Consider the following 25,279-nt stretch of genomic DNA (forward strand, 5'->3'; position numbering starts at 1 on the left):
AACTGAATAAACCACGGAATAATGTAGACAGAGAGGTACAAATTGACACACATGCTTGGAATGACATGGGGTTTTATTACAGCCAAAAAAATACAAACGTTCAAAAAATGTCCAACAGATGGCGCTTCATCTGATCAGAATAGCAATAATTAATATAACAAAGTAAGACAAAGCAAAGATGATGTTCCTTACAGGAAGTGCAGGCCAATCATGATGAAAGTGGCGGCTGAGCACACGATCATCACCAAACGACGCGCGCAAGAGATCTTTCACGCGTCTACCAATACTTTGTTCCTTTTTTTTTTTTTGGTTCTAATAAAACCACATGTCATTCCAAGCATGTGTGTCAATTTTTACCTCTCTATCTACGAATTTCCGTGGTTTATTAAGTTTTCAAATTTATACTGACTTTTTGATCACCCGGTAAATCAGAGAGCATTAACTTAATAAAATCAGACACTTGAAAAAAGAAGGAAAAAGAATCGATCAGTTGAATATCAAATTTCACTTAACAAAACTGCTCCATTAATTTACTGGCACTCCAAAGGGGTTCAGTAGTCCCACTACTATCAATGAACTAACGTTACTGCTCATTACAGGCTATTTATTGCTCTCCACAGCTCACGATTTTTACCAAGTCCCACGTGAAACCAACTCCAAAACGTTACTGAAACACTGCTGGATCGGAGCCCAAATCACTTTATATGTTGCTGAATTGGTGGCTTTTACTATCAGCTACCCAGCTGTGCTTTAAATGTTAAAATATGGACGTATTTTTTGCGTTCACCAACGGCCTTGCCGCAGTGATAACATTGTTCAGAGTACCGAAGTTTATCTTGATCGAGTTGGCTGGCACTTGGGTGACCGTCCAGATCTGACGCGCGCTGTTAGCAAGCGGTGTCATTCAGCCCTTGTGAGGTCAATTGAGAAGCTGATGGTCTGAGAAGTAGCACCTCTGGTAGCGGAAGCTGATAATAATCGGGAGACTGGTGTGTATTCAGTGACGCCTATCGGGTGAGGATGACGCGGCGTTTGGTCAGTTGGGCTTTTCGCGCCCTTTACGTATGGAGTATTTTTTGTGTTATTCATTTTACAAGTGATAATCCTTCTTTTATTGCTAATATCTTTTAACATAATTGTCCTTTGATAAAGCCATTATTACCAGTAATTTTGTTGCTTATTACGTAGCATATTGCTAAAATGATAAACATAGGTTTATGGTTGTTGTTGTTGTTGTTGTTGTTGTCTTCAGTCCTGAGACTGGTTTGATGCAGCTCTCCATGCTATTCTATCCTGTGCAATCTTCTTCATCACCCAGTACTTACTGCAACCTACGTCCTTCTGAATCTGCTTAGTGTATTGATCTCTTGGTCTCCCTCTACGATTTTTACCCTCCACGCTGCCCTCCAATGCTAAATTTGTGATCCCTTGATGCCTCAGAACATGTCCTACCAACCGGTCCCTTCTTCTTGTCAAGTTGTGCCCCAAACTCCTCTTCTCCCCAATTCTATTCAATACCTCCTCAGTTATGTGATCTACCAATCTAACCTTCAGCATTCTTCTGTAGCACCACATTTCGAAAGCTTCTATTCTCTTCTTGTCCGAACTATTTATCGTCCATGTTTCACTTCCATACATGGCTACACTCCATACGAATTCTTTCAGAAACGACTTCCTGACACTTAAATCAATACTCGATGTTAACGAATTTCTCTTCTTCAGAAACACTTTCCTTGCCATTGCCAGTCTACATTTTATATCCTCTACTTCGACCATCATCAGTTATTTTGCTCCCCAAATAGCAGAACTCCTTTACTACTTTAAGTGTCTCATTACCAAATGTTTGTGGTACGTTACCTAATAAACAAGTCGGTAATATTATTCCCCTAATTTTGTCATACTGCTCGTGTTTATCTATTTTAAAGTACTGGTGACTCTTGGGTTTTCCACTAAGTCACTTCCATTGTTTCGCTCGGTACCTGCGTTCTGCGCATGCGGCCGCTTGTAGGTTAGGTGCTTTCTGAGTGCAACGTAGAGCCCGATAGTTCAACGCCACCTAAAAACAAGACCTCGACGCGTTTGCTGTGACGTCATGTTTTGCGGCTGTGGCAACGCCACCCGGGAACGCAAGGAGACACTGTCTCGCTCATTATTTAACGAAAGATAGACATGAGCGGAAACTAAGAAACCTTCTACAACCAAGCGAGTACAGCGTACTCTGTTGCAGTAGTTTGTAAATGATAAAATATCTCATCAAAGGTATGAATGAAAAGAGTTATACCAATGCTGGATTCAGTGTCTTCAAAGGTAATGTATTTAGTACCGAATTTTGAACACTTATGGCATCTGTTTTCTCAAATTTGAGTTTACAATTAGGGAACCATTAACCCAAAACTTTGCTTCAGTATAAGAGGATAATTTTCTCTGAATAAAAAAAATTACAGTATGTTTCGTTCCAGATTCGTTTACAAACAATGTAAGGTGGCTATAATTTCGCAGCTTAAAAACACTCATCTACATACTTTGCCGTGATTTACAACTGCATTTAGGTATCATTTGGTAGGCTGTACATCGTATATATGAATATTTAAAGAATACTGACATTTTCACGTACACCTTGCAAATAATTGTTAACGCTTATTGCATGAAAGGTGACGCAGTGTCTTTATTATCAAAATGGCGTAATGAATGATCGCCTATACTAGTAGATGGAACGCCAGTGGAAATGAAACAGCAGGCGAAACTCAATCCCTGGGTGGAAAAACTCGCACAGGTGTGTTGCTCCTGCATCTCACAGGAAGTGCCAAGACGGATGGTCTGGGCGCCTGAGCGCAGAAGCACAATACAGCGGCGGCCGGCCGATCTTCTAGTGGGGCCGGAAGGATAACTGGATAATACTTCGGAAACTCTGAAAATCTTGGATACAGCAGAGAGCAACGAGGAAGCGTCACCTCGGAAACCGCAGGCTGGGTTATTTCCGAGGATTTTTACTCTGAGAAGTGTGCCGGTGTATGAGTGCAGGTACTTCCTCGCAAAAAGACTAAAACATGGTTGTTCGGCGTTCGGAAGAATCTGCAGAGAGGGAGAATATTCTGTGTTTCGAGAATATGATTCGCGTTCTGAGTTACGAGGGAGGGGATCCGAGTTTTTCTGAGAAGCCAGCAGCGGAGAGAAGCACCCATATTGGATGGTCACTCAGTATCGGCTTTTATTAGTACAGACGGACTTGCTGTCTTTGCTCTCAGGTGATTTTATAGTTAGAACGGTTAGGCACTGTAGTGTTGCGAACTTATACGATTCTGGACTTCGCCTCCAGGTTGGGAGTCGTCGTTGAGTAAGCAGCGTTCAGTGATTGAGAGCACTTCTTCTGCCTGAGACGTTATCTGAATTCCGTCCTTGTGGCTAGGAGTTCGTGTTTCTCGTCTGTAGAACACAGAGAAGAGAAGACAGTATTAGATTATACTAGTCAGAGGACAGTATTGTGCCGTCCGAGTGTTCGAATAAGTTTTTCTTGTATATTTTGTGGCTAGATTTCTTCCGTTGTCACAGACGCGTACAAGAACCATCACTCCAGCGCACCGGATGCAGTACATACGGTGATATTCCTAATTGCTTCTTCTTATTGGGGCTATAAAGCTAAATAGCTGTGATCACGTAAATTTTATTTCCACTGAGGTTGCACACAATTGTAGATGATATTTGAAATTAGTGTCTTCTACTGTTTGGTATGTAGATGATGTCAGTCGTCTCGCATTATTTATATTAGATCGCGTAGCCATAAAAGGGATAGATTTGGGCAATTGATCAATCGTATTAGTTAGGAAATTCATTATTATCTCTTTATGTCTATTGGACATTGATATATAAACATTTGTAATATAAAGGGGTTTTAATCTGCAATACATGTATAAGCGGAAAGAGCATTTATCATTTGGTTGTTACTTCTTCCCTTAATCATTCATTTATGTTTATGTTGTAATTTATATGTTAAAGATCAAGGAGGTAATCACCATTAAGAGATCCCAGGATCCTGCTTCAGGGGGTAGTCAACAGGGCCAAATCTTCATTTTTGCGTTCAGTATTTCCGTTGCTCACATTCATTTTACACCCGCCTGGAGTAGCATCTTGGAACGATGATTTGAATTATTTGTCGACTTTTTTTTCACAATAAAACAGTAAATATGGCACTGAGCATGTTTGATTTTAGCAATAACTTAAGGAAATTGCTCATTTTGATCGTAAACACATATTCAGTGTAGTTACATAACTAGTAAGCACGCACACACACACACACACACACACACACACACACACATACTCACACACCCACGACAGAGAGAGAGAGAGAGAGAGAGAGAGAGAGAGAGACAGAGACAGAGACAGAGACAGAGAGTGACAGAAAGAGGGTAAGAGAGAAGTTTATTTACCACTTATTTTATTTGTGGTAAGATGCAGTTACATGTCAACACCTTATCATCATTTTATACATAGTTATGCTTGTGGTGGCATTTATGTTGTTTTTTTCGTTTTGTTAAGCTATTTAACAAAATATTTGCGCAGAAAATCGGAATATAGTTCATGATGGATTCGTTTATACAATGAAAACAAACAAACGAAATATCTGCGCATATTATTGGCTGTTACTTTCACGAACACATTTTGTTTTGCTTGCTGTTAGATCAAAATTTCGTTTTCTTTGAGGATATTTGAAGAGTTTAGCGAATATATGGAACACATGTGATTTCGTCCTTGTTTGTATATGTTATATCTCCCCTATCCTTCACTTATTAAATCATCTTCTTGTTTTATTTCTTGAGATGTGATTTGTGTGTGAGGGAGTACTTAAATGAAAAGAAGTTGACAAAGAATTCACATCATCGTTCCAAAGTGCTATTCCAGGCGGGTGTAAAATGAATGTGATTTTGTAAGCACCTGGTGTAAACTATAACCTGACATATAATGAATTAATGGCCAAGTCTGTTCTATTTCATCAGCATCATTATCACCTACTTCTAAATTTGAAAGTTCTGGGACAGCTTTATCTTCAACCCTTTGTTGCCTATTGATAATTCTGTCTGTTATGTCTTTCAGTCCTTGTTTATTCCCCTTACATACTCTGAAGTGACGGAAGTCATGGCATACCTTCTAATATCGTGTCGGACCTCCTTTTGTCCGGGGTAGTGGAGACTCGAGATGGCATGGACTCAAAAAGTCGCTGAAATTCCCCTGCAGAAATACTGAGCAGTGCTACCTCTATAGCCGTCCATACATGCGGAAGTGTCGGTGCGTAAGTGTTGTCGGTGCAAGTTTTTGTGCACGACCTGACCACTCATTATGTCCCATAACTGTTCAATGGTGTTAATGTCAACCGATCTTGGTGACCGAATCATTCGCTCTAAGTATTCGGAATGTTCTTCAAACCAGTCGCAAACAACTGTGTCCCGATGACATGACGCACTGTCATCGATAAAAATTCCATAATTGTTTGGGAACATGAAGTCCATGAATGGCTGCAAATGGTCAATGATCTGTTCAGTTGAAGCAGAGGACCCAGTCCATTCCACTTAAACACAGCCCACACAATTATGCAGTTACCACCAGCTTCCACAGTGCATTGTTGACAACTTGGGTCAGTGGCTTCGTAGAGTCTGCGCCAAGCTCGTACCCTACCATGAGATCTTACCGACTGAAATCAAGACTCATTTGACAAGGCCATGGTTTATTACTCATCGAGGCTCCAATCGATGTGGAAAGCTCCTCAGTGGTTATATGTAACAATTTAACGTGCGAGCCAATAAGAGACAAATGTCTGATATGGACGTTCTTATCTCAAATTCTTCGAGCTATATGCCTACGCTATTTTTCGAAATTATTTTAATGCAGATAATATAATTAACGGTGAACATCTAAAGGTTGAATCATTCAACAGATTGCCTTCATATCTTCAGAATAATGACTGGTAGACAAGAACTTGAACTCTAACAAAAAAAAAGATATTAATTTCTAGCCAGGAGACATAAAATATGATTATTTTTATGGGAACATACCTGAAGAATTATCTGAAATCGCCCTTGATACGCCTAGGCCTTGAGTCAAACGGAGCTTGGATGGCGTGTACAGGTGCAGCTGCTCATGCAGCTTCAACACGATACCACATTTCATCAAGAGAAGTGACTGGCGTATTATGAGGAGCCAGTTGCTCGGCCACCATTGACCAGGCGTTTTCAATTGGTAAGAGATCTGGGGAATGCGCTGGCCAGGACAGCAGTCGAACATTTTCTGTATCCAGAAAGGCCCGTACAGGACCAATGAGATGCGGTCGTGCATTATCCTGCTGAAATGTAGGGTTTCGTGGGGATCGAATAAAGCGTAGAGCCACGGGTAGTAACACATCTGAAATTTAACGTCCACTGTTCAAAGTGCCGTCAGTGCGAACAAGAGGTGACCGAGACGTGTAACCAGTGGCACCCCGTACCATCACGCCGGGTGATACGCCAGTATGGCGATGACGAATACACGCTTCCAATGTGCGTTCACCGCGATGTCGCCAAACACGTATGCGACCATCATGATGCTGTAAACAGAGCCTGAATTCATCCGAAAAAATGACGTTTTGGCATTCGTGCACCCAGGTTCGTCGTTCAGTACACCATCGCAGGAACTCTTGTCTGTGATGCAGCGTCAAGGGTAACCGCAGCTATGGTCTCCGAGCTGATAGTCCATGCTGCTGCAAACGTCGTCGAACTGTTCGTGCAGGTGGTTGTTGTCTTGCAAACGTCCCCATCCGTTGACTCAGGGATCGAGACGTGGCTGCACGATCCTTTACAGCCATGCGGATAAGATGTATGTCATCTCGACTGCTAGTGATACGATGCCATTGTGATCCAGCACGGCGTTCCGTATTACCCTCCTGAACCTACCGATTCCATATTCTGCTAACAGTCATTGGATCTCGACCAACGCGAGCAGCAATACGATAAACCACAATCGCGATAGGCTACAATCCGACGTTTATCAAAGTCGGAAACGTGAATGTACGCATTTCTCCTCCTTACACGAGGCATCACAACAACGTTTCAGCAGGCAACGCCGGTCAACTACTGTTTGTGTATGAGAAATCGGTTGGAAACTTTCCTCATGTTAGGACGTTGTAGGTGTCACCACCGGCGCTAACCTTGTGTGATTGCTCTGAAAAGCTAAACATTTGCATATGACAGCATCTTCTTCCTGTTGATTAAATTTCGCGTCTGTAGCACCTCATCTTCGTCGTGTAGCAATTTTAATGGCCAGTAGTGTATATGCCTACGCTGTTTTTCGAAATTATTTTAATGGAGATAATATAATTAACAGTGAACATCTAAAGGTTGAACCTTTTGACAGATGGCCTTCATTTCTTCAGAATAATGACTGGTAGACAAGAACTTGAACTCTAACAAAAAAAATGATAATAACTTTTAGCCAGTAGACATAAAATATGATTATTTTTATGGAACATATCTGAAGAATTATCTGAAAGCGGACAACAGGTTAATAATTAGGTGATCGTTAGAAATTCCGGTCCAAGAATATGTTTCAAAATCTTTGTTTAAACAAACTAACTCGATAACTTACTAAATAATTACTTTCCGTTTCATAGTTACAAATAATTACTATTTTTGTTATTTTTTGTTTGAGTTCAGACTTTTGACTATCTACAATTATTCTGCCGTACAGTTCGAAAAATAGATTAAGAATATAGGTCGAATACTTTGAGATAAAATGCATCCTTATCTAACTCTTTTCTCACATGTTAAACCGTTGCAAATGGCCACTGACGAGCGTTATCATCGTAGAAGCGAATGTCAACAAGTCAGTACTTTTTATGCAAAACTGATGAAAATACTGATAAATATGGTTTAGAAGGGACTAAATCTGTGCCTGTTAGGCGCATACAGTCAGTACGAGACGAGTGCCAAGTAGCAGCACACACACACACACACACACACACACACACACACAGACCTACACAACGTGAATGCTCGCATACATAGGCGGATGAAATCCAATTTTCCATTGTGTCCGTTTGCTTTTTGTGTGTGACGCTGGCGCGGCGGTGCCGGTGGCGGTGCCCCTGTGACGTGATTTAAATATTCATCTTGTGCGACGTTCGCGGGGCCGCTAGTTTCCCGGCAGCGAAAGCGCAGCTCTGCTGGGTGGCTGCCTCTGCCTCCGCGTCTTCTCCGAGACGCGGCCTCTCCGCCTGCCCGCCTGTAAAGCAGAGCCCTCTACCGGCCGTCGCGGGGCACCGTCGCAGCACAAAGCCTGTGCGGGCCACTTTATACGTAAAACGTTGCGCCGAGCAGAGCTTCCGGCTGCTGCATGTCTTGTCACCACCAGAGCAACTCTGGAAGGAACAAACAACGGAGCTCGTTATTTTCGATAATATACTGCGTATTCCTCGCTACTTCCATAGGTATAGGGTCGTCGTAAGGTCACAGAATAAGGTTCATTTTTACACTGTATTTTCTTAGCTGTAGGGGAAGGGCGGGCAGTGTCTGATAGCGGGTTGTCAGGACAAGAGATGTTTCTAAACGCTATCACTAGTGATAGCACCTTTCACGCCACTGAAGTGTAAATTCTTAAGGAAAAACTCCACTCGCGAGAGTTATTCAAATGTATGTGAAATCTTATGGGACTTAACTGCTAAGGTCATCAGTCCCTAAGCTTACATATTACTAAACCTAAATTATTCTAAGGACAAACACACACAACCATGCCCGAGGGAGGACTCGAACCTCCGCCAGGACCAGTTGCACAGTCCATGACAGCAGCGCCTGAGACCGCTCGGTTAATCCCGCGCGGCACTCACGAGAGTCAAGCAAAGCAACTGTTGTGACCAGACGAAACTACTCTATGTAATCAAAAGTATCCGGACACCCCCAAAAACATACGTTTTTGATATTAGGTGCATTGTACTGCCAGGTACTCCAAATCAGCGGCCTCAGTAGTCATTAGACATCGTGAGAGAGCAGAACCGGGCGCTCCGCGGAACTCACGGACTTCGAACGAAGTCAGGTGATTGTCACTTGTGTCATACATCTGTACGCGAGATTTCCACATTAGTAAACATCCCTAGGTCCACTGTTTCCGACGTCATAGTGAAGCGGAAACTTGGAGGGACACGTACAGCACAAAAGCATACAGGCCGACCTCGTTTGTTGACTGACAGAGACCGCCGACAGTTGAAGAGGCAAGTAATGTGTAATAGGCAGATATCCATCCAGACTATGATACAGGTGCTCCAAACTGCATCAAGATCCACTGGAAGTACTATGACAGTTAGGCGGGAGGTGAGAAAATTTGTATTTCATGGACGAGCAGCTGTTCATAAGCCACACATCACGCCGATAAATACCAAACGACGCCTCGCTTGGGAGGGTAAACATTGGATGATTGAACAGTGGAAAAACGTTGTGTGGAGTGATGAATCACGGTACACAATGTGGCGATCCGACGGCACGGTGTGGCTATGGCGAGAGCCCGGTGAACCTCATGTGCTAGCGTGTGTAGTGGCAACACTAAAATTCCGAGGCGGTGATGTTCTGGTGTGGTAGTGTTGCCCAGGGAGGGGGCTTGCACCCCTTGTTGTTTTGCGTGACACTATCACAGCACAGGCCTACATTGATGATTTAAGCACCTTCTTGCTTCCCACTGTTGAAGAGCAATTCGGGGATTCCGATTGCTTCTTTCAACACGATCGAGCACCTGTTCATAACACGCAGCCTATGGCGGAGTGGTTACATGACAATAACATTATAGAACATCTTTGAAATGTTCTGGAACGTCAGGCCTCACCGACCGTCATCGATACTTCCCCTCAGTGCGGCATTTCGTGAAGAATGTGCTGCCATTCCCCAAGAAACCTTCCAGCACCTGACTGAACGTACGCCTGCTAGAGTGCAAGCTGTCCTCAAGGTTAAGGGTGGGCCAACACCGTGTTGAATTCCAGCATTACCGATGGAGGGCGCCACGAACTTGTAAGTAATATTCAGCCGGGTGTCCGGATACGTTTCATCACATAGTGTACTTTCGTCCAGCCATAACTGTGGATTCTTTGACTGCTCTGCGAGAAGGCTCATCAAGCTAGAGCACATAAAATATTAGTTCACTTTATTAGATAACTGATTAAGAGATTTATTTGGACACATCCCTTTGCCACAGGTTTGTTGAGTAATTTAGAATTACCATTAAATAGGACAGAATCACTTGATGTGTTTCTAAACAAACTATCGTCTTGCAGTACAAAATGCAACATTTATTTCATCAGAATTTTTCAGAAACTTGTCGATCCTATAGCATAATGCTGACTCCTTCAGATGAGATCACTAACTGGGCCGAGCTCTTGCATGCTCAACCCTATATTGACCTTAGGTTGAGGGCGCTACTATCCTGAAATAGAGGTGAGGTCTTCTGGAGCGTCTCCCATTGGTTGCTGTGGATTGCTGCGAGCCCCCGCTAATGTCTGTGGTATCGATTCACGTTGCCGAGTTTGGTAGCGCACTGAGATCTCTGGACTATACCACAATAACAGTGACCATAAGTTATTTGTTTGTAATGATTTTTTTTCGGTGCATGAACTTTACTTTGGAGTGTGGCGTTTTGTTTGCCAGTAAATAATATCACACTTTTATTGTACCTTAAGATACAATTTATAATTGCTCTCCTTGGTTCAAACGTCTCTGAGGTCATCAGTCCCCTAGAACGTAGGACTACTTAAACCTAACTAACCGAAGGACATAATACACGTCCATGCACGAGGCAGGATTCGAACCTGCGACCGTAGCGGTCTCGCAGTTCCATACTGTAGCGCCTAGAACCGCCCGGCCACTCCGGCCGGTTGCTCTCCTTATTGTAGGCTGCAACAAGGTGTATGCTAAGTGATAACAATGGAAATGGTAAACTACCTCACTGATACGTTCGGGTTGAATCAGTAATTTGCGTTTGTACTCGACATAAAAGATAGCATTAAAGGGATGAAAACAACGTGAATGAAGAGGTAGAGAAAATCAAACTTCTTCAAATGACAGTCTGGGAAGTCAGGCAGAAATATTCACTTCCAAGTAGCACATTAGGTGATAGTGAAACGTTAGGGAACCTGGTAAATGGAAGTGGAACTTGTTGTTTTTAAACATGGACATATAACAAATCAAATTATTTATTAATGAAAATAATCAAAAAATTGCAATTTGTGCCAAGAACTATATTAAAATCGGTCAAAGTGCCACAGCTTAATAGCTATATGTATTTAGGTAGAATTAGTGACAAGACAAATAAGTCTTCATCTTCAGAAGCACTAAAAGGTATTTACAAAAGAGCAGCACTTAATTTCTATTTTATCAACTAAGATTCAGTACCAAATCCTGGAACCGCGAGACCGCTACGGTCGCAGGTTCGAATCCTGCCTTGGGCATGGATGTGTGTGATGTCCTTAGTTTAGTTAGGTTTAAGTAGTTCTAAGTTCTAGGGAACTGATGACTTCAGATGTTAAGTCCCATAGTGCTAAGAGCCGTCTGAACCATTTTTTGAACCAACTCCTGACCCACATAAATTACAGCCTTTTGAAAGTGGTTACTGCGCCCGAGCCTCGCTCTCTCTGGATTTTACCCTTCTCCACACAAAAACGTACAAAATAACGAAACGCCCTTTTCCTTGGTACCTCAGAATGTTTCCACGATCGCTTCTTCTAGTGAACTACTTTTATAATTTTCTCCCCCTGTTTCGATTACGGACAGTGACCTGTAAAATCCATAGCTCAATCAACCGTGCAGCAGATATAGCAGGAATCACATATAGGTCCAGATAAATCAGAGCCCGTGATATACGCTTTTGTGAAACAATCGGCTGTTTTGAAACTTCCTTGAAAAGTACAGCATTCTGCGGAACTGGAGTGGTAGTCAAATAAGGTACTGCCGGAGAGCCGGCCGAAGTGCCCGAGCGGTTAACGGCGCTACAGTCTGGAACCGCACGACCGCTCCGGTCGCAGGTTCGAATCCTGCCTCGGGCATGGATGTGTGTGATGTCCTTAGGTTAGTTAGGTTTAAGTAGTTCTAAGTTCTAGGGGACTTTTAACCACAGCAGTTGAGTCCCATAGTGCTCAGAGCCATTTGAACCATTTTTGAACTGCCGGAGAGCCTACTGTGAAGTCCGGGAATTAGATTAGTGGTACTGGATGAAGCCAACCTATGAGTGTGGTTGAGTGCTAGTCCAGTAAGGTACTGCGGAGAGATTCTGTGAAGTGGATTAGTGGTACTGGCTGAAGCGAGCCCGTGAGTATGGGTTGTGAGTAGTGCCTGAATAACTCAATCGTTACGAGCAACGTCCGTGAAAGGCAAGGCACATGGTTCGAAATACAGTTTTTAAACGGTTTTAATATACGAGGAAGTTTCAAACCAGCACACACTCCGGTGCGAAATTAGAGATTCATTCTGCAGTTTCGAGTACCGTAATGGGTTAGTAATCATTGTCGATGTTTCAAGGCTGTGGTAAAGATCACAGTTCGTGCCATTAACTGAAATGATGGAGATCCGAGGATTGTACAGATGAAGTGGCCACTAACTTCGACGTGAGACTTCACTTATATGTGTCATTGTTAATGGTGGTGGCCACATTCGTGATAGTAGTTCGTGACGTCAGTGGTATTCACATCTAATTGCTGCAGCAGGAAATGCTGCTAACAGCAAGGCGACTACTGGTCATCAGACAGCGACTGATATTTGACAGACTATCAGCAAGGGTTTCCATCATACTTCATCACGGTGCAGTCCTTTTCGAATGATGTAACAAATAAAGCAGGAGGTATTGATGAATGGTGTAAAGATGTGGTTATTGTTGCGAGTAGATTCTGGGAGGCGCAGACACTGCCGATCGTCAATGTAATGACATCCAGAAAAGTGGTAACATCCAGAGAGATTCGGGCAGTGACATACAGGATTATCTCCGTGTATCACGATGTGCAGAGCAGCGTTGTAAAACCCAAAAAATTCAGGATACGCTGAGAAAACATTAACTGCTTGGCCGTGATAATCAGGTGACACCTCTATAATGAGCATCTTTCGTACATCGTCTCATCTTTATACTCCTTCCCTCCCCAATCCCTCCTCCACTAATTGGTCGATCCCTGCGCCGACTGCAATGCTATGAGGTACACTATCACCGAGTGCTAAGGGCGAACTCTGATCCCTCAGCGCTGCCACAATCTAGCAAAATCAGTTGCGAAGCTCTATAGAGACAGCTGCACCGATGCTGGTGCTCCAGACATAAGGCTGTAGTAACAATTTAATGCTGTGATATAAATTGAAGAAATGGTATTTTTAATTCTGTTACTTCTATTTTTTTCTGGTATGAATAGTAATACCTGATAGTTTAAAGACTGCAGTCATAAAATAACAGTGCAATTGTAGCGGAGGTTTTAATCATGAGACTTACATACAACAACTGTGGTGTCTCACCAGTAAAAATTTAAGTCATTTTAATGCATTCGAAATATGACACGATTTTTATATGCGTGGACATTAGGCCCTATTTTTCCTTATAAAAACTATTTTTGACTTGCATAGTCTCGTGCTGCAAGGAAGCAAGGGAGAGGATGGCTGGTATCCTCTTTCTACAACACAAATGCACACGTGGATTAATACGGTTCTTTATTTACATGAACATTTACTTGCATTGAATGTAGCCCATGTGTTGTGGTACAAGCTCATCAGTAATATTCCTCATGCAGACAATATCGGTAATCTTGCTGTTACAAAATTTAGTCTCCCTGTAGTCACTAATGTGGTCACTATGTACTGTCGTAGCCTGAGGGAGTCACTGAGGCCCTCCGGTCAGCGGCGGCGACCTAAATACACTCCTGGAAATGGAAAAAAGAACACATTGACACCGGTGTGTCAGACCCACCATACTTGCTCCGGACACTGCGAGAGGGCTGTACAAGCAATGATCACACGCACGGCACAGCGGACACACCAGGAACCGCGGTGTTGGCCGTCGAATGGCGCTGGCTGCGCAGCATTTGTGCACCGCCGCCGTCAGTGTCAGCCAGTTTGCCGTGGCATACGGAGCTCCATCGCAGTCTTTAACACTGGTAGCATGCCGCGACAGCGTGGACGTGAACCGTATGTGCAGTTGACGGACTTTGAGCGAGGGCGTATAGTGGGCATGCGGAAGGCCGGGTGGACGTACCGCCGAATTGCTCAACACGTGGGGCGTGAGGTCTCCACAGTACATCGATGTTGTCGCCAGTGGTCGGCGGAAGGTGCACGTGCCCGTCGACCTGGGACCGGACCGCAGTGACGCACGGATGCACGCCAAGACCGTAGGATCCTACGCAGTGCCGTAGGGGACCGCACCGCCACTTCCCAGCAAATTAGGGACACTGTTGCTCCTGGGGTATCGGCGAGGACCATTCGCAACCGTCTCCATGAAGCTGGGCTACGGTCCCGCACACCGTTAGGCCGTCTTCCGCTCACGCCCCAACATCGTGCAGCCTGCCTCCAGTGGTGTCGCGACAGGCGTGAATGGAGGGACGAATGGAGACGTGTCGTCTTCAGCGATAAGAGTCGCTTCTGCCTTGGTGCCAATGATGGTCGTATGCGTGTTTGGCGCCGTGCAGGTGAGCGCCACAATCAGGACTGCATACGACCGAGGCACACAGGGCCAACACCTGGCATCATGGTGTGGGGAGCGATCTCCTACACTGACCGTACACCAGTGGTGATCGTCGAGGGGACACTGAATAGTGCACGGTACATCCAAACCGTCATCGAACCCATCGTTCTACCATTCCTAGACCGGCAAGGAAACTTGCTGTTCCAACAGGACAATGCACGTCCGCATGTATCCCGTGCCACCCAACGTGCTCTAGAAGGTGTAAGTCAACTACCCTGGCCAGCAAGATCTCCGGATCTGTCCCCCATTGAGCATGTTTGGGACTGGATGAAGCGTCGTCTCACGCGGTCTGCACGTCCAGCACGAACGCTGGTCCAACTGAGGCGCCAGGTGGAAATGGCATGGCAAGCCGTTCCACAGGACTACATCCAGCATCTCTACGATCGTCTCCATGGGAGAATAGCAGCCTGCATTGCTGCGAAAGGTGGATATACACTGTACTAGTGCCGACATGGTGCATGCTCTGTTGCCTGTGTCTATGTGCCTGTGGTTCTGTCAGTGTGATCATGTGATGTATCTGACCCCAGGAATGTGTCAATAAAGTTTCCCCTTCCTGGGACAATGAATTCACGGTGTTCTTATTTCAATTTCCAGGAGTGTACATGGTGTCTATAGTGCGTTGGCGCCGTGTTGCCTGTCGGTGAGTCTCTGGCCTCTCTCGCTTGATCCAGTGCATACTATCGATCTTCGTGCTACATCTTTCCCGACCGTTGTGCTGGCGACGGCTCGCGTCCGCACAGGCATGTCGTGGCTCCTATGCCTTGCTTGTACCCTTCATGTTTGTCTGTTCTACTTCCCAGGTATCAAAATCATTTCGCAGTGGTTCTATACAGGCCAACTGCTTGGCAGCGCTACAGCAGCGAAATTGAAGAATAACTGTGGGAGTCTCATGACTCATTGTTTGGACTCTGGTGCTGCTGCCTCTCCCATCAGGTGCAGAAGTCGCTTTTGGGCAACATTGTGACTTCAGCTGGCTGAGCGTTGGGGCTCGTGCTGTACTGAGATTGAAGCCACTGACTCTTTTGGTCATACTGTCGGCCCCTCGTAGCTCAAGAGCCCCCTTTAGCACTGCACCTGAGAATCCTAAGAGTAACCCAAGCAATCAGCAGTTCATTACAAATCACTGAGCCGTGGTAAAAATTGCTGTTTTGAAGAGCGCGCCGCAGCGCGTCGTGTGAAGCAGTCGCCCTCCGTTTCTGACGGTGGCGCCGCTGTGGGAGTCGCAGCTTCGGTGTCTCCCTCTGGTGGGAAAGGGGAAAGGTAGCCTGTTCACGTACATTTGAGGGGCGCTATAAGCTCGCCAGGGGCAGTTAAGTGAGGCGAGTCTAGCCAGTCCAGCAGTCTGCAGTCTGAGTCGGTGCAGTCTCGGGGAGTCTGGTCAGTTGGTCAGCCAGATCAGTGTGGGACAGTCAGTGTCTGTCTGTTGTCCGGAGTGCTAATATGTGTTAGGCCGCCAGTCTGCTCGAGTTGTTCAGGGCAATGGTCATTGGCGGTTGGATCGATCGCTTGGTCGGTCGCACACTGGGACACAGGATGACTTGTCCGTCTTGAGTGTCGGCGCATGTGAGGTCGCCACGTCAGTCCAGTGGGCTGCGCCGTATAGCGAGGGTTAGTGGCTTCGCGACCGACGCGGGAGCGGCAGGGTTCGGCCCACGACGTCGGTCTGGCCGGCGCGAGCTGCGACGCCGTGACACGGAAGATCGGCGCGCCTTCCTGCGTCCGTTGAAGCGGCTGTCAGCGGACGGTTCGAGAGAGCGTTCGGGGTGCTTCGCCAGAAATCGTAGTTTATTAAAAGTTAAGTGATTCGTGATATGGTGTTTCATTTACTTGTGAAATTCTACTTGTGTTCTTGGTCAGTCTCTAGTCCCCAGCTTGCTCGTCTGTTTCTCGTCCGCATTTGTTAGGCAGTTTGTCTGTCTGTCTCTAGGTCTGCCGTACGTTAGTAGCTGCCTCTGTCATATTTGTCGGATTCGGTGTTAACGAATTTTTTGCTTAAGGTGTAAAGGCCGAATTCCTAAAATATGTTTTTGTCTTGCCTATCATCTTGCGAGGTGGTATATGTGTAATGTAGGGCATGTTGGTAGATTTTATGTAAAACTGCATTTCATGGATTTTATTTAAATGGCCACTTTAGTATATAAAGTTGCCACCCTTCCACTGTAAGAGTTCTTTTAAAAACAAATTGCACTTTCGGTAGCAAATACTTTTTAATGTGAGTGTTTTGTACCATTTCCATCCCTCTTACGGGGTGCGTAGTTTATGTGTTTGTGTGAGTTGTTAAAATTTTTAGTTTAAAGTAATCTGGTGTGTTGCAGATTTGCACCAGCGTAGTCTTTCAGAGGTTGTTGTGAGCGGTCGTGACTACGGCCGTGTTAATAGGGAGCGGCAAGGTTCTCAGCCAGAAAGCTCATACTATCAAAAGAAAAAAAATTGTTATTCTGCCTCTGAATAAATTGTAACTTGATATTTACAGGGTGCTTTCTGATTACAATTTTAAATCTGTTCCAAAACGAAAAAAGGGGCTTTTAGAAATAAAATTTCCATTTATAAAAAAAAAATTGTTTCATCAGTTACCCGTTGGCAACTACTTCCACGCTCACATAGTGTGACTAAAATGTGTTAATGTTCTTGATGAATCGCTAGTAAATAAAGTAAATTCTTAAGAAAAGATTTTGAAGGTAAATTCACGGTTCAGTCATAAAGCCCCCTTTCCTCGCCTCCCTACAACATGAAATATACTCCACCAACAATGTCCCAGCTCATTTTTGATACGATGCACCGCGTGTTCTTCAGCAATGTTCCATTATAATGGCCACCTGTGTCAACTGGTTTGTCACTTATTGAGCGTTAGTGGTTTGGTTTACATTTACGCCCAAATGCCTTCACTAATATATGGATACAGCGTACATCTCGCTAAATGTAATCTGACACAAATATTTATTTTTTATGATTACATTGTAGCGATAGGAGATTATTAAAGATATTGAAATTATTGCGCAAGAGATCCGTCAGTATGCTTGTGACAGGGTGTTCACTGATACACAGTCACATTAATGTGACCATCGCGTATCTTCGACGACAACGTGCAGTAACCACTCACAGAAGGCAGGTGGCACCATTAGCAGTGGAGGGTATATAAAGCATGCCGAGAGTGATGTGGAAAACAGCGCAGTCGTTGCCGTAATGCGCAAACATAGCGATTTATCTGATGTCCAAAAGAGCATGGCCGTTGGTTCAAAATGGTTCAAATGGGTCTGAGCACTATGCGACTTAACTTCTGAGGTCATCAGTCGCCTAGAACTTAGAACTAATTAAACCTAACTAACCTAAGGACATCACACACATCCATGCCCGAGGCAGGATTCGAACCTGCGACCGTAGCGGTCACTCGGCTCCAGACTGTAGCGCCCAGAACCGCACGGCCACTCCGGCCGGCCATGACCGTTGGCTTTCGGGCTAAGGGTGAAACCATTTCCGAAGTTGGTTACTGTTCGCGTGCTGTCGTGGTTAAAATACACCGTGCGTAGCAAAATGGCGCTATCAAAATCGGGCCGAGGCAACAATGTGCACCACGGGCCACAGATGACATGCTGCGGAAATGTATACCGGAGAACAGAAGTCCAACCGTTGAAGAAATGACCACCTAGATGAACCAAGGGAATTGAGCCGTGCGCAGCTCGTGTTCATTCCGTTTGTTGTTTGTCATTTTCTCTTACTGTACTGCCGCCTCGTTTTCTTATTCCATTTACTGGTGTCACTAACTTCCTGCCTTACCTGCCCGCGAGTAGCAGCAGCAGCAGCGCTTATCGATACGTGCTCTGTCGTACTATCTCTGGAGCGACCGATACTATTTCCGGGTCGTCGTCTGTCGGGAGTTCAGTCGGGGTGGACTGCCAGTCCTCGCCGACCGCTGGCGACACACATGATCTGTCCGACGGAAGGAGATTGGAATGTGACGACCGTTGGTTAGTCGTTCTGTTGGTCATCTCATCGGGCGAAGTGTATTTGGTCGCCGACCGCTTGTGGAAACTCTCTGTGTGTCTAATGGATTCGTCCTTGTTGTTCCACAGTGATTGTTTTTACGGTTGTTCGAGTTCTTCTGCAAGTGTGTTTACGTGGAACTGTGTATAGCTTCTATGAGTTCCACTAAGCAGATGATTGCAGTCTGCGTTCTGGAGTAGGCAGTTGGTCGGTTGCGATAGAGGGAATTGATTAGGTTGTTGGTTGGTTCTTCAGCCATCCCTAGGTCATGTTGTTACCCGATTATTTAGTGTTACGCTTGGCTCCCTGTTTCACCTAAAGTGTTGTTAGAGTTTACTCCCCAGCCCGACACTTGGGGCACTTCTGAACACCACTGTTTGTTGTTTGTGATTGTCATGTTCTTTGGTTGCAGGTACTGTGCCGGGCCTTCAGCCGCGTATTAATTTTGTTCTATGTTTAGTATATGGCCTTCAGCCGAATCTCATGTGAAGTATCTTAGGATTAGGCCGTCAGCCGTGTTTTATTTAAAATTCCTGTTTGCTCTGTATTTAGGCCTTCAGCCGCGTTTGTTTTGAAATTTGTTGCTTTCAACCGTAATATTTATATCCCTGTCTGTAAGGTTTTCTTTAATTATCTTGAATTCTTAAAATGGCCTTCAGCAGTACTGTGTAAATGCTTACCTTAAGGTTTGTCTTTAATTTTTTGAATAATCAAGATATTTCAAGTTTTCTTAAGACAGTTTTCTGTTGTACTGTGTAAATGCTTATCTTTAAAGGTTCCCTTTTATTTATTATGTTGAAATATTATTGTGCTTTCAGCCGAGGAATTACTTTGAATTTTCCTTAATATGGCATCTGGCCGAGATTTGTAAATGCTTCCCTTTTAAAGAATTTTAAAGAGTTTCCTTTGCAGATCTGAAATATTATTTCGGCCCTTAGCTAAGAAGATATTTTCATTTCACTTAAGTAAGGCCTTGAGCCTTTTTATCTAAATCCTGGTGTTTTAAAAGCAATTATTTAAACTTATTCTGGAGAAGTTACTTGGGCCCTCAGCCGTGAATTGATGTTTGTTGTATTAAATAGAAAACTGTGCATTGGTTTGAGGAATAAAGCTGTGTGTGTTCTTGTATAACTAACAGTAATTGACATTGGCCCTTTTCCACAACCTGATCCGCTCTGTCCTGCGTAAACAGATTTCAGGTATACCAACAGCGTCTGCTCAACGATCGTGAAGGGAATGTTCTTGCCTATAGGCCTCTGCAGCAATCGCCTGGCTCATGCACCCAAGGTGACTGCTGTTTATCGGTAACGAAAGCTGGAATTACACGTTAATACCGCAACTGGCGACAAGTGGCCTTTTCAGATGAATCACGTTTTTTCTCTCCATTGAGCAGATGGCCGATATCCGTTACGGGCTGGCCAACTACACGAATTTAAAGCCAATCGAGAATCTGTGGGACCATCTGGATCGGGCTATCCGCGTCATGGATCCTCAATCGAAAAACCTAGCACAGCAGCCCAGAGCACAGAAGGCGAGATGGCTGCACAGCACTGCCGGTACCTTCCAGAATCTCACTCTCTTCCGTGCCGCGGAGAGGCTTTCGACAGGTGTTCACATTAATGTGACTGGACCGTGTAGGGTCCGTTACTTAGGGCGTTCATTTTTAAATTTCAACTGGCGCTTTCATGAGCAGTTCCTGATACTGACAGCGTCGTTTCCCTTACTTCCCTTGATATTCAGCAGCTCGGGCAGGAACGCTTTTTGGCATTTAATTAACGAATTGGGTGGTGAAATAATGAACAATTCACGCAAAGGTAGGGAAGCAAACATTCTGTCTACTTTCCATCCAGACATAAAAGTAGACGAAACATCAGCGCTGCAGTATATGCTCGAAGGAAAAGTCTCTGATTGCAGCATGAAGCTAGTATTCTTTATTTCTAGTACGTGTTCATTACAACACAAGGAAAATTATTAGTCACTCTCAAAAAGAACACTAGGGTCGTTGTGGTAGTAGCAGGCGGTTTCGTAACCCTCCACCCCTAACGTAAGGCACACAATAAAGTGCGGCGGCAAGCTGAAAAGGAGAGGGAGTGAGAGAGCTGATATATACGTGCGTGTGATAAACCCCTTCGCTCAAAAATTTCTCTCCTTCAGACCTTTTCTGTGTTACCACGGATTACGTGTCACTGACCTCTTTTGTACTAAGATTGCAGTACACGAGAGGTACCTACTTGCTTCCACCGCCAGGAGTGGAATGCATAGGATCTAAGAAATGTTCACAAACCAGCAGTCTCCTTTCGTTGTTGCCCACGCGCAGAAAATAGCAGGTAGCTCGTTAATCCGTTATCTTGAGGCTGTAATAAACTCTTAGAGAGGAACAAGCATTTTAGAAATAATTAAATTTCCTTAAATTTCCTATTAATTTGTTTAGACAGGATGCCACTCGCTTTTTATTAGCAAAACACGAGAAATTGCACATTCCACTTTAGAGTCACAAATAATTTCCATTCCTCAACAAAATAATGAACTGCGTATTTCAGTAATTATTATCACACTGTTCTCAACTACATGTCCCAATAAACAGAAATTCCTAGTAAAGTCTTAACTGACGCCGACCGCGGCAGACCACATGTCTGTCCTCCAAGGTTGCCGAAACACCTCTGATCTTACTGGCAAACCACTTCGCCCGCCATCCAGGTCAGGTGCGATCCGAAGATCTCCGAATTGCCTTTTCGTTTAGCAGTTGTTTATTATTCTGCTGGTTATTAATGCTTGTGAAATAATGGAATGACAGCACGCTACTGAGAGACGCTTTGATATGAAACCCAAGTAAATACGCTTTTTACATTGTCTAATTTTAATAACAGAAGATTATCATTTTGGCGCGAAACTTCCGAACGCAGCAGCCAATCACGGAGAAGTTCCACAATTTAGGCGGTCTTTCTCACGATACCCGTATCCAGCAAACCAGCTGTCATCGGTACCTCACACCGCATAAAATCATCTTGACACTGCTGCCTTCTCAGTTTTTCTAAGAAGAGCTTCTTGTACCTGAATATGATGTCTGCAAAGCCAGAAATATTACAGAATGTATCTCGCAGCTCGTTGTATGGAATCAGCTCAGAGCGATGATTCGACGTGGAGAGGCTACAAAACGGCAGGCAGGCAGGAGCTGTTTTGAATGAATTTGCAGGATTTGATGGAACATCGACATGGACTGTCCAACGTGTCTACAAAAAAAGGTGTTCAAATCGCAGCCACGGTACACTGAGTAAGGCCCCAGTGTTTTTGTATACATACGGCGTATGTGTGTGTGTAGCTGTCTACTGTTGTGTCCGCCACGTAAAATTACACCTATAAATGAATTAAAAACTACTCTACACTTACATGAATACATTACATGAGACATCTAGTCGTGATGATATTCTCCTATAGCTTTCTTAGATAACCTCCTGGAGTGAATACAACCAGATACCGTAAAATAGTTTATATTCAGACAAAGGAAAAATGCAAAAATGTATACAAAACGGTAAACCCTACTCATCTAGCTTTGAGATTGGGAGAGCATCTGTTACTTTCCACAAAAAATGCGCTCCCATTTATCGGATGGACATATTGAGTTGGTTAGTTGATTATCCCCGAGAAACAGAAGACTTCCAACAACAAAGGGCTCAGAGAAGAAGCAAATGAAACACATTTACTGCAATTGTTTCCCTGTCTGCCGAGCCACGGTGCGTACATCACGGACTAGGGTGCTGTCTCGGATGATACTGCTCGGTGCCGTCGGTCGCAGAGGACGTACGTTACGTACTTAAGAATTCTGTCTACACACCGGTCGTAACATTCCGTCCGAAAACTCCTAGAGCTGAAACTACTTCAGTACGACACAGAACACGAAACGAGATTTCTGTTTGCTCATAAATCAGAAACACAAACTCTTCTCGAATATTCATTCACAAAAAGGACTTCAATAGGCCTCAGATGCTACAGAGAACCAAGACACTTCACAAATTCTAACAGTGAGGTTCTTCACTGACAATCTTGTCAGCGAAGTCTCTCAGTCGCTCCAGCGACCAGTGTCCTCTCTCGGCACCTGTCCATTTACATGCTGCTATCAACTGATTCACAAACAGTACGTGTAGTGCACACATCTGAACTTACAGTCTGCACGACAAGCAAGTGCAGCAATGGAGTAAATAGGAGAAGTACACTACGTGATCAAAAGTATCCGGACACCTGGCTGAAAATGACTTACATGTTCGTGACGCCCTCCATGGCCAATGCTGGAATTCAATGTGGTGTTGGCCCACCCTTAACCTTGATGACAGCTTCCACTCTCGTAGGTACACGTTCTATCAGGTGCTGGAAGGTTTCTTGGGGAATGGCAGCCCATTCTTCACGGAGTGCTGCACTTAGAAGAGGTATCGATGTCGGTCGGTGCGGCCCGGCACGAAGTCGGCGTTCCAAAACATCTCAAAAGTGTTCCATAGGATTCAGATCAGGACTCTGTGTCGAGTAACAACTCCGCCACGGGTCGTGCATTATGGACAGCTGCTCGATTGTGTTGAAAGATGCAATCGCCATCCCCGAAATGCTCGTTGACAGTGACAAGCAAGAAGGTGCTTAAAACATTAACGTGAGCCTGTGCTGCGATAGTGCCACGCAAAACAACAAGGGGTGCAAGCCCCCTCCATGAAAAGCACGACCACACCGTAACACCACCACTTCCGAATTTTACTGTTAACACTACACACGCTGGAAGATGACGTTCACCGGGGATTTGCCATACTCACACACTGCCATCGTATTGCCACATTGTGTACCGAGATTCGTCATGTCACACAACGTTTATGCACTGTTCAATCGTCCAATGTTTACGCTCCTTACACCAAGTGAGGCTCGTTTGGCATTTACCGGCGTGATGTGTGGCTTGTGACCAGAAGTTCGACCATGAAATCCCCGTTTTCTCATCTCCCGCCTAATTGTCATAGTGCTTCCGGTGGATCCTGGTGCAGTCTGGGGTTCCTGTGTGATGGCCTGCATAGATGTCTGCCTGTTACACATTACGATCCTCTTCAACTGCCGGCGGTCTCTGTCAGTCATAAGACGAGGTCGGCCTGTACGCTTTTGTGCTGTACGTGTCCCTTCACGTTTCCACTTCACTTTCACAACGGAAACAGTGGACGTAGGGATGTCTAGGAGTGTGAAAATTTCGCGTACAGATGTATGACACAAGTGACATCCAATCACCAGACCTCGTTGGAAGTCCGTGAGTCCCGAGAGCGCCCGTTTCTGCTCTCTCACGATTTGATGACTACTGAGGTCGCTGATACGGAGTACCTGGCAGTAGGCGGCAGCAAAATGCACCTAATATGAAATATATGTTTTTGGGGGTGTCCGGATACTTTTGATCACGTAGTGTACGTTCTGTAGCAAGTGTCTACCATCACTGTGGATAGTTTTCTTATCTGAGAAGAAGTTGTGGGTAGCACTTGCGATGCTCCACGAGTTCCTTCTTCAGTCATTCTAACATCCCCCTTCTTCCACAACCCCTGCCCCCACCCCGCAACCACACCCACCCACCCACACCCACCCACCCACCCACCCACACACACACACACACACACACACACACACACACACACACACTCACTCACTCACACACACACACACACACACACACACACACACACACACACACAAAGTAAATACCATTCATATTTCATCATTTTAAAAATAAAAGAGTTCCAATAAGGCTGGGGGGGGGGGCAATAGACGGCAGGGGGAGGAGGGCGGGGGCTACTAGCTAATGTCTGACTGCGCTCAGGGGTTATGGCATAAGATAGGTTGGGAACCACTGCTTTAGGCTAACAATACATCCCTTTCGGTCGAAAACGACACGTGTTCTCCCCTAAACTCCCTTTTCCCGATCGCTCCTTTCACAGGAAGTGTAACGGCCGCCGTTCCCCACCTAAAAAGTAGCCTTTAGCACCTCTACAAAATGGTAGTTACACGGAATCTAATCTTCACTGGGCAGATTCAGTTGGATAAGACACCCATGAAGAAACTTTAGACTCTTATCCTCAACGGATTAAGGCCATTACCAACGCTAAATGCTGTGTCGCTTGATATCACCGTAGTGTGTCCTGGGGGTGACAAATTTCCTGTCCCGTGTGCTTTTATAAAAGCTCCATAATTTACCCACTCTGGGAAGGTTTGGGAATTCAATGCAGATATCCACATACTATTTCTAGATTTCAGAAAGGCCTATGACAGCATAATATGACAGAAACTCTCAAATGTAATGAGGGCATTTCAAATGGTTAAAATGGCTCTGAGCACTATGGGACTTAACATCTGAGGTCATCAGTCCCCTAGAACTTAGAACTAACTAAACCTAACTAACCTAAGTACATCACACACATCCATGCTCGAGGCAGGATTCGAACCAGCGACCGTTAACCTGCGACCGTAGCGGTCGCACGGTTCCAGACTGAAGCGCCTAGAACCGCTCGGCCACACCGGCCGGCAATGAGGGCATCTGAAATATCCTCGAAGTTAATCAGGTTAGTTAAAATGGCTATAGAAGAAA

The sequence above is a fragment of the Schistocerca piceifrons genome, chromosome 5, assembly GCF_021461385.2.
Source record: "Schistocerca piceifrons isolate TAMUIC-IGC-003096 chromosome 5, iqSchPice1.1, whole genome shotgun sequence".
NCBI classification, from domain to species: Eukaryota; Metazoa; Arthropoda; class Insecta; order Orthoptera; family Acrididae; genus Schistocerca; species Schistocerca piceifrons.